Genomic DNA, 16,266 nt, shown 5'->3' with positions numbered 1-16,266 from the left:
TGACCCATCCTGACCCAGACCCAGATGGGGCCCCAACTCTCCTGCTTCAGGAGCCAGAGATTTCAGACCAAAAGACCACCAGGATAAGGCACGAGGAGACTGCTTGAGAAGGTTCTAAGAGAAGCTGAAGGGCTGAGACACTGGCTGCAGCTAAGAGCCTCCCTTAGTCTTTTGCACACAGAAGCAAAATAACTAAAATAACCTCTCTCGTGTGAGACTGGCTTCAGCATTAGTGAAAATAAGAGTGTCAGTGGGAGGCCCTGGAGCACCCAGCTTCAGGGGGCAGGGGCAGAGGCCCTGCAGAGAGAGCTGGAGGGGATGGTCCAACCACCAATTTCCATACCATCATCTTCCTGGGTTACTCCTTCCTCACTGACCCTTCTCTTGCTCCTTCTCTGGCTCTTCCACTGTGCTCTCTACCCCTCATGCTGGTGCTCTCCAGCACTCAAGATCCTCTGCTCACTGTGTAGAACCTTCCTGGGTAATCCATCCCTCTCCTACCACTTCCAGGGCCAGCTATACAAGGATGACCCCAAGTCTCTCTCTCTAGACCAGTAGGGCATCAGAACCACCTGTGAAAACTGTAATATACAGATGACCAATCTCTCTCCCCCAAACACCACAGAGGATTCTGATGCTCCAAAGACTGGGAACCACTGCTCTGGCCCAGACCTCTCTTTGAGCCCAAGACTAGTAGGCCAACTGCCAAATGCTATCCCACAAGCACCCCAAATTCAGTTGGGCTATTGCCAAACCCTGAATTCACTACTTGTCCTCTACTCATTACCCCTTCCTTATCTCTGTGACTGGCCCAGCCCCTCACATCACTAAAGTGACAAACCCTGACCATGCCCTCCCATCTGCTAAATCTGCAAGGGAGGCCTCTGCCTCAGTTTCACTCGAACCTGCCTCCTCCTCTCCATCCCCACAGCCAGGTTCAGGGATGACGTCCCCTCGCTTCATCTCCCACACACCAGTCTCCTCCCACACCAACCATTCTCTACACGAGGATCATAACTAGCAGTGTTTCCCTCCTCCTGTAATTCCCGAATGACTCTCCGCTGGCCGCAGGATAACATCTGAACTCCCAAGCATTATCTTTGAGTCCCTCCGAGTACTGACCCAAAACTACCTCTCTGACCTCGTCTCCCACAACCTCCTCCTCTCTATCTTCAAAAGCCTCACACTCCAGCAACACCACACCGGCTCACCATTCCCGAGACGCAGCCTGCTCTCTCCTGCTTCTCTTACTCCTCACAATCTGTTTCCTCTGCTCCTGTCTCTCTTCACCTGAGAAACTGAAAATCTCTCCTTAAGATCCCGGGAGTCGGATTTCACCCCACCAGCTTCCATTTCCACTACTTTCCACCCTGGACACAGCACCACCATCATTTACTCACGACTCTCTGTCAAGTCTGCAGACCCCTGAGGGCAAAGCCAGCGGTGTCAAGCCCAGTTACACGCTCAGATGTTTACTTCATGTTTACTTCATGAAAACCACTAATGAGATCAAGAAGCAAAGGAAGCAACCAATCTTTAAAGCAATATGGGGCGCCTGGGTGGCTCAGTGGGTTAAAGCCTCTGCCTTCGGCCCAGGTCATGATCTCAGGGTCCTGGGATCAAGTCCTGCGTCGGGCTCTCTGCTCAGCGGGGAGCCTGCTTCTTCCTCTCTCTCTCTGCCTCTCTGCCTACTCGTGATCTCTGTCTGTCAAATAGATAAATAAAATCTTTAAAAATAAATAAATAAATAAAGCCACCTGCTATCTTGGAAACCACGGCAGGTACTGCTTCAGTAGCAGACGCTTTGGGTGATAGATGGGCGTTCTGAAAAAGAGTCAGCAAGTAGAGGATGTCAGGGAACACCTGCACAGGTCAAGAAAACAGCACCATGACCACCAACCCACCGGGGTGTGAACACTAGGGCGTCTCCCTCACCCTCGGTGCTCCAACCACACTGGCTTTCTGTTACATCTTGAATTCACCACCATGCCCTTGCCCCAGTGGGGACCATGACCATGCAGCTGCCACCTCTTCAGCTGGTCACGTCTAACCAGTCTTTCCTCTGGGAAGCCACTCTGGGCCTCCCAGCCAATACTGCCCTGTTTACAGCCTCTACATACCCTGTACTCCTTTTCTGTAGCCATCGTCAATGCTGTAATTAATGTTTTCTATACTTGTTTGTTATTGGTTTTGTACTTATTTTTATACTTAACTTTGCTACTAGATTATGAGCTAAAGGATAGCAAGGACCAGACTCATCTTTTTCCTGTACTGTGGCCTCACACGGACTCAGCAGACCCTGAACAGAACCGGATGGATGATGGATGGATGGACGGATGGATGGACAGAGAGACGAACTGGAAGACAGGCAGTAACAGGGAGTATGACTTCCTTTCATTATTGCTACAGTACTTCCATATCATCCAGCTCTCTTTACGCTGACTCCACCCATGAAAAGCAATCTCAGATTTTAAAACTGAGGCTTTCCATGGGGCTGCCTCTGTCTGTAGAGCATGCAACTCTTAATCTTGGGGTTGCAAGTTAGAGCTCCACACTGAGCACAGAAATTACTTAATAAAAAAAGAAAGAAGAGGAAAAAACTATGGGTTTCCTACTGAAGAAAGGATGCACACACACCAGGGATATTCCTGTTTACTTGGAAAGCGGGTGTCACAGCAAACTGACACACTTGGTGTTCTGACTTCATATCTGGTGATTCTTCTATAATACCACACTGTTCTCTCTGTTCCACAAGGATACTGGCTATACCGATAAAACTAGGTTCCAAGTATCTCTCAGCCCTTAAGAAGCCCCCTAAGATCATGAGGAAGCTCCCTAAGATCAATACACGTATTGCCAACAGACCAGAAAGGCTCTGCCTTTTCTCAGCCAGCCAGCACCACTGGATCCCAGAGCTGTACACTAAGTCAGGCCTCAGTCCCTCTTCCCACACACTCACTCTGTTGATTCAACAAAGGACTTTGACGCAGTGGTTTTCATCAGAGATAAATGCTTCTCCATGGACATGGTCTATGTGCAAAGTTATATGACCTGCAGGCAGTTGTTAAGAAAGTGCAAGGTGCACATGGATGGGCTAAAGTCCACAGGCTTGCTGGGTGGGGAATCAGAACACCTGAGTATGAAGCCCTGGCAAAGTCCTCACCCTCAGCTGCAAGGTGGGAAGAGTGGCCTCAATGCCCTCTAACTTTCAGGACAGACAAGACACTACATCTGACAAGTGCAAAGGCCACAGCAGTGCTCATTGCGAAAGAGCCCTGTAGCAGGGACACCAGAGATCGAGAAATAAGCTAACTGCGGCAAGCCGGCAAGCCGCATCTTTTGAAAGAACGAAAGAATGCTATAGATCAGTCACCAAGTGACTTCCAATCTTATCAAAAAAGCTTCCGAACAAGAACAAATTCTAATCTTAGTTGTCAACCAATCAGCACATGGTCAGTAATTACTTTAAGTAATTAAGTACTTCAGCCACCTACAAGTAAGAGATCAGGGTTTCCTCCTCTCTAGAATGGAAACCACACCTTAAACCCATCATTTCAAACTGAACTCCTTAGTTCAGTTATCAGGAAATTAAAATAACTAAAACCAAGACAAACTATGACAAGTACCTCTTCCAAGGAATCCCTATCCTTATTTCCTTATCTCCTCTATGGCTCGTCCACTGTCAGAAACCACACCCTGAAGCAGACCCTAGGGGGCCTCTGCTTCTCCCACTGCTACACAGTGGGCTTCTGTTTACTCTCTCTGAGCTTCCATCTTCTTTGCACTTCAGAGACTTCCCTGCAAGAATCAGTGTGAAGCAGAAAAAAACAGGTGTCAAGAGACTTTGTTAAGTGTTGAGATATTTTATAATGAAGGGACCTCAGAACCAACAACCTTCCCATTTTCTAGACTCAAATCAGTTACTGGACACACACCATTTACTTCCTCTGTTCATTCAACAGACATTTATGGGGGACCCACTACATTCCAGGTGCTATTCCAGGCACTAAGGCCCCGACGGTGAGCAAAGCAGCCCCAGCCCACGATCTGACGGGACTGCATTACATTGCACCACAGGAGATACACATCACCGAGCAGGACACCACTGAGCATATCCTCTTAGACCCTGCAGGCCATGTGGATGATCTGGTCTTTTTTCTAAGAGAAATCAGAAGCCACTGAAGGGTTTTAAGCAGAAGGAATGACATGCTCAGAGCATTCTGGCTGCCTTGTACTAGCCCTGGGCTAGGCCTGAGATATGGCAAGAACAAATGCAGGCTCTTCCTCCACAAAATTGAGGCAGGGAGAGGGAGGGTCACCAGGAAGTCATCATTTGTCACACAGTGTTATTATATGCTACAGCAGGGTGCCATGGGAGCCTGTGGGGGAATAATCTACAAATGCTAGTGGACCGAAAGTGCTGGAGATATGGTGCCTAGAGGAAAGACAAAACACAGCCACAGAAGGGACACAAAATAAAAAATATCTCAAAATAGTGAAAGTCACTAATTCCACATAACAAACTTAAGTGCCACAAAAAGAGACAGCATATTCTCCTGAATTTATTAACTTGTTTTCCATAAATATTTCATTACTCAGAAATGTATCAAAAGCACAGATTTCTCTTGACCTAGTTATCAAGCTTATACAAGAGTGAGTGAGAATCATTGCATGCAATAAACACGAATTTAATTACATTCATTAATCTTCCTTTCATCTCTAATAAGATGATTTCCAAACAAAACTCTGACTGAGGCCAAACATACAAATTTCTTCTGATTACTCAAGTAATTGTCTTAACCTTCAAATAAAATCTTATAATAGAAATATTTAAATCCTAAAGAGGAAAAGTATAATGTTGTACTAGGTCACATTAAAGACCCTCTATTTTCATGGAATCACAGAACAAGGAACAGAAAGAACTTGGGAAAGCAGCCTTCATTTCCCGGACCAGCTGGAGTCAGGGCCCACCCTCAGGGTTACTCCATCCTCTCCCTCACCAATAGCCAGTTGCTTTTGTGGGAGTCAAGGCGTGCATCTGTAGTCCCAACAAAGGCTGAGTTCTAAATAATCCAATCAAGAAATGGGAAGAGGACATGAACAGACATTTCTGCAAAGAAGATAACCAGATGGCCAACAGACACATGAAAAAATGCTCCACATCACTCAGCATCATGGAAACACAAGTCAAAACCACAGTGAGATACCACCTCACACCGGTCAGAATGGCTAAAATGAACAAGTCAGGAAATGACAGATGCTGGAGAGGATGCAGAGAAAGGGGAACCCTCCTACACTGTGGGTGGGAATGCAAGCTGGTGCAACCACTCTGGAAAACAGCATGGAGGTTCCTCAAATAGAGCTACCCTACGACCCGGCAATCTCACTACTGGGTATTTACCCTAAAGATACAAATGTAGTGATCTGAAGGGGCACGTGCACCCAAATGTTTATAGCAGCAATGTCCACAATAGCCAAACTATGGAAAGAATCTAGATGTCCATCAACAGATGAATGGATAAAGAAGATGTGATATATATATACAATGGAATACTATGCAGCCATCAAAAGAAATGAAATCTTGCCATTTGCAATGATATGGATGGAACTAGAGGGTATTATGCTTAGCGAAATAAGTCAATCAGAGAAAGACAATGATCATATGATCTCCCTGATATGAGGAAGTTGAGAGGCAACATGGGGGGCTTGGGGGGTAGGAAAAGAATAAATGAAACAAGATGGGATCGGGAGGGAAACAAACCATAAGAAACTCTTAATCTCACAAAATAAACTGAGGGTTGCCGGGGGGAGGGGGGTGTTATGGACATTGGGGAAGGTGTGTGCTATGGTGAGTGCTGTGAAGTGTGTAAACCTGGCGATTCACAGACCTGTACCCCTGGGGCTAATAATACCTTACATGTTAATAAAAAATTAAAAAAAAAAAGGCTGAGTTCTGCCTGCCACCTGGGGGTTCTTACTAGCCACTGCCACCAAGGACATCTGAATTTTAATATACTCCTTGTGCAATAACTCACATAACTTTCATAGACAATTAATAGCCCCCCAAAACATCCTACAGGCTCTCTAACAATGGCTGAAGAGAACATTATTCCAGCTCACAATTACTGGGTTTTCATGTATGAACCCTATGCTAAGACCCATTCTGCATCAACTCCTTGAAGACTTTCAGGAATCATGGAGGTAAGTACCATCACACTTCCTGTATCAATAAGGAAACAGAGGAGTGGTCACTTGCCCAAAGGCATGAGAGGTGAGTCGTAGAGTCAGGACCCAGACCCACACTGGCCTGACTCCAGAGTCTTTAAGCTCTGCCCTATCACTCTGATGTCAGGAGATAAATCTCCTGTAAAGAATATAAAGAACTTGAACTATTGGGATTTCATCAAGATCAAAAGCTTTTGCACAGCAAAGGAAACAGTTAACAAAACCAAAAGACAACTGACAGAATGGGAGAAGATATTTGCAAACGACATATCAGATAAAGGGCTCGTATCCAAAATCTATAAAGAGCTTATCAAACTCAATACCCAAAGAACAAATAATCCAGTCAAGAAATGGGCAGAGGACATGAACAGACATTTCTGCAAGGAAGACATCCAGATGGCCAACAGACACACGAAAAAATGCTCCACATCACTCGGCATCAGGGAAATACAAATCAAAACCACAATGAGATACCACCTCACACCAGTCAGAATGGCTAAAATTAACAAGTCAAGAAATGACAGATGCTGGCGAGGATGCGGAGAGAGGGGAACCCTCCTACACTGTTGGTGGGAATGCAAGCTGGTGCAACCACTCTGGAAAACAGTGTGGAGGTTCCTCAAAAAACTGAAAATAGAGCTACCCTACGACCCAGCAATTGCACTCCTGGGTATATATCCTAAAGATACAAACGTGGTGCTCCGAAGGGGCACGTGCACCCGAATGTTTATAGCAGCAATGTCCACAATAGCCAAACTGTGGAAAGCGCCTAGATGTCCATCAACAGATGAATGGATAAAGAAGATGTGGTATATATACACAATGGAATACTATGCAGCCATCAAAAGACATGAAATCTTGCCATTTGCGACGACGTGGATGGAACTAGAGGGTATCATGCTTAGCGAAATAAGTCAATCGGAGAAATATAACTATCATATGATCTCTTTGATATGAGGAAGTGGAGATGCAAGGTGGGGGGGTTTGGGGGGAGGTAGGAAAAGAAAAAATGAAAAGATGGGATTGGGAGGGAGACAAACCATAAAAGACTCAATCTCAAGAAACAGACTGAGGGTTGCGGGGGGGAAGGGGGACGGGACAGGGTGGTGGGGAAATGGACATTGGGGAGGGTATGTGCTATGATGAGTGCTGTGAAATGTGTAAACCAGACGATTCACAGACCTGTACCCCTGGGGATAAAAATACATTATATGTTTATTAAAATAAAAAAATTTAAAAAATAAATAAATAAATAAAAAAGTAAAAAAAAAAAAAAAAAGAATATAAAGAACTAAAACTCTGTAGAAAAACCGTGGGATGATTTGCCATTCTGGGTCTTCATGGCCTCTGCTCTCCTCCATAAGTGCACATGAAATAAGCCTGGCTTGTGCCTCCTCTTGGGGAAAAGTCATGGAATTGATCAGCGCAGGCGACCCAAAGAATAAAAGGTGCTCACAACGGTGCAGGGTGGGAAACTACCTTCGAGAAGAGCTCATGTGAAAAAGGAGGAGGAAACACATGTGGACAAACCCATAGCTTGCGGCCAACAGGGCCTATGAGGGGTGTCCCTAGGACTCCTTGAGCATTTTGTGACTTCAGAGCTGGTTTCTCAGGTACCGTGACCATCACCTTCACCACCCCACTAGCACCATTACCATCACACTAGAACCCAGAGAAAACAGACAAAGAGGTGCTTCTCAGTGCTCCCTAAGAACTGTGGATACGACCCATGAGCAGTCTGTAAGCATCAACTCTCTGTCAGGCCCCCTGCTAAACATTCCACTGCATCATTCACTGAATCTTCAGTAAACCAGTACACCAAGATTCACAGAGAGGGAGACACTTGCCCAAGGCCTTGTGTATGGAAGAACCGGAATCTGAGCCCAGGTCTGCCTGGCTCCAGAGCATGAATCTGCTTGGCCATTTCATTCAAGGTCTTCTATCATAGTCAGTCACCTCCTGGTCACCTTCCATTTGCAAGTGGTTCTTCCACCAACCATGAGCTCCTCAAAGGCAGGGACAGAACTCTTTCATCTCCATATGCCCAGCATCCAGCAAAGGGTTTAGCGCAAAGCAGGAACCCAGCAAGGCTGGTGAGTGATTGCCCACATAAAGGAAGTAAAACCCCCTCTCCTTTTAGGAAAGTGGCCCCAAAAATGCCCCAGGATGCCCCTCACAGAACCCAACCCAACCAACTGCCCACTACCCCTGGTCAAAATCCACAGACCACCTACTCAGCTCCCTTGAGCCTGTTCCTCCACAACCCCACTCCAAGGGAAGGATGAGCAGCCATTCTTCTGAGGAAAGGCAAGGTGGGCTTCAGCAAGTGTGAGCTGTTCATTTTTAGAGTCATGCTTTTTTCTGCTTTCCCCTCTTGTCCTGGAGCCTCTAGAGAAATATTTCTTTTCTCTCCCACCTCCAAGACTTTTTGCGCAAGTATCACCAGCCATACCCAAAGCCTATAGTTAGTATACGGCACAACACACACCTGTCTCAGAGTCAGCACTCAAATACTGGGAAAGTGAAGGAACAGAGCCCGGAGACTGGGTTTCACCAGAGACCTGACAGCTTATCAGTAAGAGCTTGCCAACATTTGGTAGCCATGATGGAGAGGCGGTCCATCACAATGGCCAAAGAGAACATACCCTGAAGTCTCAGCGGCAAAGAAAGTAGGAGAGTTTCCCTGTGCAGGGAGCAGCCACAGACATAAAGCAATGCGTGCCATAACACAATGCACACTCCGATCAAGGCAGGCACACAATGAAAGTCAAGGGAACACAAACGGGAGTGGTCACTTGTGCCGAAAAGAACAGAGCAGGTTTCACAAAGAAGGGGATATTTGAGCTGGGAAGCCATTCCCAAATCACCCAAGAAGTCATTGCTTCCGGCCTGAGTGACCCCCATACTGCTCACCACCTCAACATCGAGCCCACCATACTGTTCTACGATCAGTGGCTTGTGTGCCTGTCTCCCTGCACAGTATATGGGCATCTCAAGGGCAAGGACTTTGGGCATTGTCCACAGCTCACCCTCAACTGCCCAGTAAATACCTCCTGACAAAGAATAGAAGAGTTTCCGTCCGGTTTTTAACAACACAGCAGCTACCCCTTCCTGAGCATCTACTACAAGCTGCTATCGCTGCGAGTACTTGGTATGCATGATCTCATCTCCTCCACACAAAAACCCCAAAAGGCAGACTTTATTAACATCATCCATTTTGCAGATAAGGAAAGTAAAATTCAGAGAGATTAGGTACATTGTCCCAAGTCATGCAACCAGTAAGTAACAGCTGAACTTTGAGTCAAGGGCTGAATGGAAAATCAGTTTTCAATTACTAGTAAACAAATCCCTTTTCCTTTCTCTTTCTGTCATCTGCCTTACATCCAGATACGTGGATTGCCTGTAATCTATTGTTCAATGGGACCAAAGCCATTTGTTTCCCAGAAAAGAAAAAGGGATGTCCCTTACTACTCTTCTCAACAATGACTGCTCACCAGTACTAGTAAACATCATAGTGGGGAGGAGTAGGGGGGGGCGTAAGGACAAAACTGCTTACAACATCAATCAAAAGCATTTATTAAGAAGGAACTGTTTGTACCAATTGGAACATTTTCCAATGTTGAAACAATTTCCAAAACAGATCAAGTGACTAGACTAAGGAAAAAGAGTATGTACAGACACTATTCTTTGTGTAAGAGAAAGAATATATAATAAACAAGAAAATGGTAATAGTGATTGCCCCTAAGGAAAAGGACTGGCAGCTTGAGGCAAGAAAGACCCTTTTTACAATTTGTTCCCCTCTGGACTACTTGCCTTTCAAAAGAGAATCCATGTGTGATTTTTTTTTTTTTTTAACTTCTTAAAAAAAAATAATTAAAAACACCATTTAAAGACACCACTTTTTGCCAAGCCTCTCTCATATGCTCACATACATATAACAGCAACCATAAAAGTATGCATGCTTATGAACGAAAACTGGATGAACTTAATCTGTGGTAAGGCAGGACTGTGAAACAGCTTTTGTCTTCCATGCTGAGGTTCACCAGTTTCAATAAAATGCTGCAATATGTTTTGGCAAATAAATCAATAGAATTTTGAAGACAGAGATACAACATACATAGAAGCAGCAGGGACAATTTGCCACACCTTCTTCCTAAACTCCTCTTTCTGTTCCTTCAACTATTTAATGAGCACCTACTGTGTACTAGGCAAAGTGCTAGACAGATTTTTTTTTTTAAGAGAACTAAACAGGTCATTAATTTCTTCCCTCCTGCCTTTCAGGAAAATATGGACAGCATGCTAATGAGAAGAATGTCAGAGCAAGGACCACCCTTGACGTTCGTAGTCTAACACTGTCCTCATTCAACCTAGAAAACGGAGGACTGGGGAAGGGATTTGTTCAAGGTTACATAAGAAGTGAAGGCCTCAGAATTACCAGTCCTGCTCTCCCTACATGCTTCATGCTGTTCAGTGGTGTTGAAAGATGAGCATGCAGGGAGAGGAGAAATGTACCCTAACACTCAGTGCCTGATATCAGGTGGGTCATTTATTCTTCATAACCTCTCAAGGTGGGCATGATTATCCTTGCTTCACAAATAAGGAAACAAGCTTCGAGAAGCTGAGAAACTGGTGCATAAGGCTTCCAACACAGACCTGTCTGACCTGCAAGCCAGAGCCTTCGCCCTCCTTACTGAATAGGAAAATCGATTTTAAAAGGTAGTCTGGGGTATTTGGGGTGGGGGGGACGGCCTGCCTGGGTGGCTCAGTCAGTTGAGTGTCCAACTCTCAATTTCAGCTGAGGTCATGATCTCAGGGTCCTGCGCTTTAGCCCCACCTCAGGCTCAGCGTGGAGTCTGCTTGAGAATCTCTCTCTCCCTCTGCCCCTCCCCACCCTCATACTCTCTCTCTCTCTCTCTCTCTCTCAAATAAATAAATAAATAAATCTTTTAAAAAATTAAAAAATAAAAAGGTAAACTGGGGCTGGATCACAGAAAGCCTTGGTTTTAATATTTTCCATTAATGAAGTTTCTCTCTCAACCCTGGATGTTGTCACTCCAATAATAACAATCAAAAAGCTGACTTCCTCATTATTCAATGCATGTTCTAACTTCTGTGTGCCACCAAGTTTGGGCTTTCCTTTGAACCCACAGATGGTTATCCAGAGGGCAGCAATCTCTGAGAACCGTTTACACAGTTTCTGCTAGGACAGAAGGGGACATCCGACATATTGCTTCTAGACCCTCTGGGTGCCTGCCATATAAACACAGGCCCCAGTAAGGACCTGTCCCCGAGATGCCATCCCATGATGCCTCTGGGTCACTGCCACACCAGCTGAGTGGCAGTCACAGAGGTCAGCCCCATGGTGGTTGGCCTCTAAAAGTTTCATAGCTTCTAAAGTAAAGAAAAGTGCAAGGATGTGTAGGAGAAGCCTCCTCCTGCCTTGTCTCAGTCCATGCAATGCAGGTAGGAGAAATGACAGTTTGGAATGGTCAAACTGCCAGTCAACAGAGGTACTGTGTGCCAAAAGGTCACACACATGGGTACAGGACATCTTCAGGATAGGAGAGAGCCCTCTCAGCTTGATTTCTTCTCCCTGCCCCTGTAGGAAGCTAGTGAAATTCTCACATTCCCTTCTTTTTCGTGTCTTCTTTCTGGAATGTGGTAAAATCAGAGTTCCTACTTGGATGGGGAGGGGAAATTCCATAAGGCTCAAGCCTAAGCGTTATGATCCAGTTCAGAGTCCTCAATGGGGTTGGGGTCTAAAGGTCAGCAAACGAATGTTCCTCACTTTCCACCTGCCCTTGCTCCCTGCCACAGCTCCCTCAGAGGTCTTGATCCAAGTCAGATCCGAGACTGTCTCTTGGGGACATTCTGCCACAAACCTCAACCCAAACTCAATAAGAAAATGGTCTGCTAATTAGAAATACCCCAAATCCAACCTCCCCCTTTAAAACCTCAGTCCCTGTATCCAACATCCCCATCAGCAAAGACGAAGGAGACTCATAACTTTACCCCAGCACTTGCTTGGTAAGCATTTTTCCATCCTATCCTCACAGGGCCCCTGGGAGGCACACAAGGCAGGTAGCACGATGGTCCATGCTCAGATGCTCGTTTTGCAAAGGAAAACACAAAGCTTGGAGAGTTGAAAGACTCTCTGGGGGTTACACAGAGGCAAAAGCTTCTGAGCCCTCATTTCTGTTCTTCCCCCTCACCGGGCTGCCATGTCAGTCTTTTGGAGACTGCCATTACTAAGATCTGCAGCAGCATCTGGTACCAGGACCCTTCAAGCTTCACACTAACTACTCTTCCAGCAAGCAACATTTCTCAACCACATGTCTAATCATCCAAAGAATGCCAGCCGCCGACCCCAATCGAGTCATGCACCCAGCAACAGCAACAGGGAAAGCCCCAGAGACATGAAAAACGACGCGCCCCACTTAAGGCACAGCGTGGCAGAGAAGCCGCCAGCCTAAGAACCGGGACGGCAGAGACCCAAGTCAGCCTCAGGAGAGGCACAGGCAGGCCCTGGCCGGCCCCTCTGGCCCAGCAGCAACCCTCGAAGCCTCCAGAATCTTCAGAGAGCCCAAAGCTCCTGCGCCCACCCCAAAAACCCCTAGACAACGGAGAGGGCTGCGTTCCCTTCTCCAGGGACCACTCACCCTCCGCCCGCTCCACACCTGGGGCACCGCTTCCGGACCTGCAACCACTCGGGGCCCCGCCCCCCGCCCCTGCAGGTCTCCCTGGCCCCGCCCTTTGCACCTGTGGTTTCCTCAGGCCCGGGCTCTTCAGAAGCTCTGGCCTCACCTGGCAGCCCCTTCCCACTGCCAAATCCGTGATCCCACCTGGCCCCGCCCCCACACCTGCAGCCCCCTCTGCCCCGCCCAACTGCCTCCACCAGCCCCGCCCCCCACACCTGCGGCCTGTCTCCACCTCCACCCCCACACTCGCAGCCCTTCCTACCCACCCCTCACCGGACCAGCCCACCTAAGGCCCCTCGGCCCGGCCCCCCGCGACCCTGAACCCGCCCGGCACCACCCCTGCCCCTCTGGCCCCGCCTCCCGCCCCGAGGCCCCTCCCCGGCCCAGCGGTCCCTCCGGGTCCCGCCTCCCGCACCTGCAGCTCCCTGCGGCCCGGCCCTCAGGGCCCCGCCCCGCCCCGCCCCGCGGGCCGCTCCTCTCACCGCCCGCTCTCGCCGCCGCCGCCGCAGTCCCGGCCGGTCACCTTGACGCGGGCCGCAGTGGCTGCCGCCGCCTCCTCATGGCCCTGGGAGCGGCCCAGGCGGCAGCGGCGCCTTCGCTCGGAGGCCGGGGCCGGGCCGAGCCGGGCCGGGGCCGGGCCGGGCGCAGCTGGAGCGCGGGCCGACGCGGGAGCGGAGCCGGTGCCCAGCCGCAGTAGGAACCGTCCGCTCCTGGGCCTGAGCGGCAGGCCGCGCAGCCAATGCGCGTGCGGCGCCGGACCAGTCCACCCAACCAGCTCGTCGCAGAGGCGGAGACACGCAAATCGGCCGGCTGGGCGCGCCAGTGCGCAGCCGCTGCAGCTTCGGTCCTCGCTGGCCCCGGCCTCCTCTCTAGCCTGCGGACGCCCTCTCAGCCTGTAAGGATGCTCCGCGGTCCGCACACCCCTCTCAGCGCCCCGCCACGCCCATCTCCTTCCTAGAAATACCAGTGCATCTTATTCCCCGTACATCCAGGCCTCTTGCAATTTCCCCTTGAGAACCCTACCTAGGATTCACCGTTTTGAACAAAAAATGGTTTTGTGAGAGACATCACCTTAATGTTCATTCTTTACAACTCAGAGGCAGGCACAGAACAGAGAACGTCAGAGCCAGAAGACACCTCAGAGAGCCTGGAGTCCTACCCATTTACTTTACAGCTGAGCAAAATCAGGCCCCAAGAGGTGAAGGGACTTGCCCAAGACCACACAAGTGCAAAGCGGGGAAATGAGTCTGCCTCTAGTCCCCCTGCTCCCACATCCCTTACTCCGCCAGGCACGACGAGGTAGGCAGGGAGGTGAACTTATTTGCTTCCGGTCGCAGAGTTGCAAAGACAATCTGTGAAACCGTGGAAGTCCAGAAGCACAGTGGGGACCCCCTCCGTCCTCCCTTACCCTGATTGATTCTTGAGCACGCAGACATGGAGAAGGTTATTTTGGCAATTTTCACATTCATTTGGAATCACCATCAGAGCACGGAAAGACTTGGTTCCTGTTTCCCAAAGCTTATGGAGGAAAAAGAAACAATCAGAAAGAAAAGGCACTGGAAATTAAATCATTTCTAAGTCTTCAGGGGTCTCTGAGGGAAAGTTCTGCCATTTTGCACAAAGAAAATGAATATCATCAAAGAAGATACTTTATTTTACTTCAGGAGAGCAAAAAGACAATGTATTGCAATGGTTCTGCTCAAAGCCTCTGGATTCAGAAAGGCACAGGGTTGTGGTTGAATGCAAAAGCTGGAGAGACAGGGGTGCCTGGGTGGCTCAGTAATTAAGCGTCTGCCTTTGGCTCAGGTCCTGATCCCAGGGTCCTGGGATTGAGTCCCTGCATCAGGCTCTCTGCTCAGCGGGAAGCCTGCTTCTCCCTCTCCCACTCCCCCTGCTTGTGTTCTTTCTCTCGTTGTGTCTCTCTCTATCAAATAAATAAAAATCTTTAAAAAAAAATAATGTCCATCAACATTATTTGGATAACTAAATGGGGCATATCCATAAAAGGGAATATAAAAAGAAATGAAGTTATGATACATGCTACAACAAGGATGAACCATGACAATACGCTGAATGAAAGAAGTCAGATCACATCTGATTCCACTTATGTGAAATGTCCAGAACAGGCAAATTTATAGAGACAGAGAGTAGATTAGTGGTTTCTAGGGCTGGGGGGAAGGAAGAATCGCGGGTAATAGCTAAGGCACACAGAGCTTCTTTTTAAGATGATGAAAATGTTCTAAAATTGATTGTGGGGATGGTTATACAACTCTGTGAATATACCAAAAGCCATTGCATTGTACACTTTTCATGGATGAGTTATATAGTATATGGATTAAAGATTTTTAAAAATTTATTATTATTTTTATTATGTTATGTTAGTCACCATACAGTATGTCATTAGTTTTTGGTGTAGTGTTCCATGATTCATTATTTATGTATAACACCCAGTGATCCATGTAGTATGTGCCCTCCTTAATATCCCTCACTGGGCTAACCCATCCCTCGACCCCTGACCCCTCTCAAACCCTCAGTTTGTTTCTCGGAGTCCACAGTCTCTCATGGTTTGTCTCCCCCTCTGATTCCCCCCCTTCATTTTTCCCTTCCTTCTCCTAATGTCCTCCTTGCTATTCCTTATGTTCCACAAGTAAGTGAAACCATATATCTTAATAAAGCTGTTTTTAAAAAAAAAGTTATCATGGGGTGCCTGGATGGCTTAATCACTTGAGCATCCAACTCTTGATTTCAGCTCAGGTCATGATATCATGATCATGAGATCGAGCCACACATCAGGCTCCACGATCAGCAGGGAGTCTGTTTGAGATTCTCTCTCTCTCGCTCCTTTTCCCTCTGCACCCCCCACTCTCTCATTAAAAATAAATAAATCTTTAAAAAATAAAAATTAAAAAATTAAGTTATCATAAAGTTTGATCAATCATGTCGCTCCCATGCTCAAACAGAATGTAACAGAATATGGAGAGGATCTCAGCTGCAGCCAGTAGAGTTTGGATTGCCTATCATCAACGTGTGATACACTGGTGGGGTGCTCTTGTCATCTCATGTGTTTGAGTCATTCTCAAAGAGGGAAAGGAACTTTTGAACCACAGGAGAAAGGAAGGCTGGAGAAGTCATCAAGTGGCAATCTCCTGGGCCAGTGCCTCTGTCTTGACTTGTACTTCATGGATAGTTAAGCTTTAGGATAGTTCAAAGAGCTGTTTTCATTAGAGATGCTAGTCAATAGGGAAGCTGTGATATACAGACTCTAGAATGCCCCCCACAACCTGCACCTCCTGATGTCCTTGGCCCGCGTGATCCCCTAAAGCAAGGTTTTTAGGATATATGT

At 47.5% G+C, this 16,266-nt stretch overlaps 1 protein-coding gene across 4 annotated transcripts in view; it reads right to left on the bottom strand.

Annotated features, from left to right (window-relative positions):
- The window catches only part of RALGPS1 (Ral GEF with PH domain and SH3 binding motif 1), a 269,662-nt gene extending 256,044 nt beyond the window's left edge, over positions 1-13,618 (bottom strand). For 3 of the 4 annotated variants that reach the window (XM_080820440.1, XM_080820442.1, XM_080820443.1), the window contains exon 1: positions 13,406-13,506. The gene's annotated coding sequence lies outside the window, so the exon portion shown is untranslated. Of the gene's footprint in view, positions 1-13,405 lie in introns of all 4 variants that reach the window. The other variant, XM_080820441.1, reaches the window with a different exon arrangement.
- Positions 13,619-16,266: the final 2,648 nt, after the last annotated feature.

Source organism: Martes martes, assembly GCF_963455335.1.
Source record: "Martes martes genome assembly, chromosome: 12".
In the NCBI taxonomy this organism is placed as follows: domain Eukaryota; kingdom Metazoa; phylum Chordata; class Mammalia; order Carnivora; family Mustelidae; genus Martes; species Martes martes.
The sequence above is the reverse complement of the archived record's forward strand: the minus strand, read 5'-3'. Positions and strand labels throughout refer to the sequence as shown.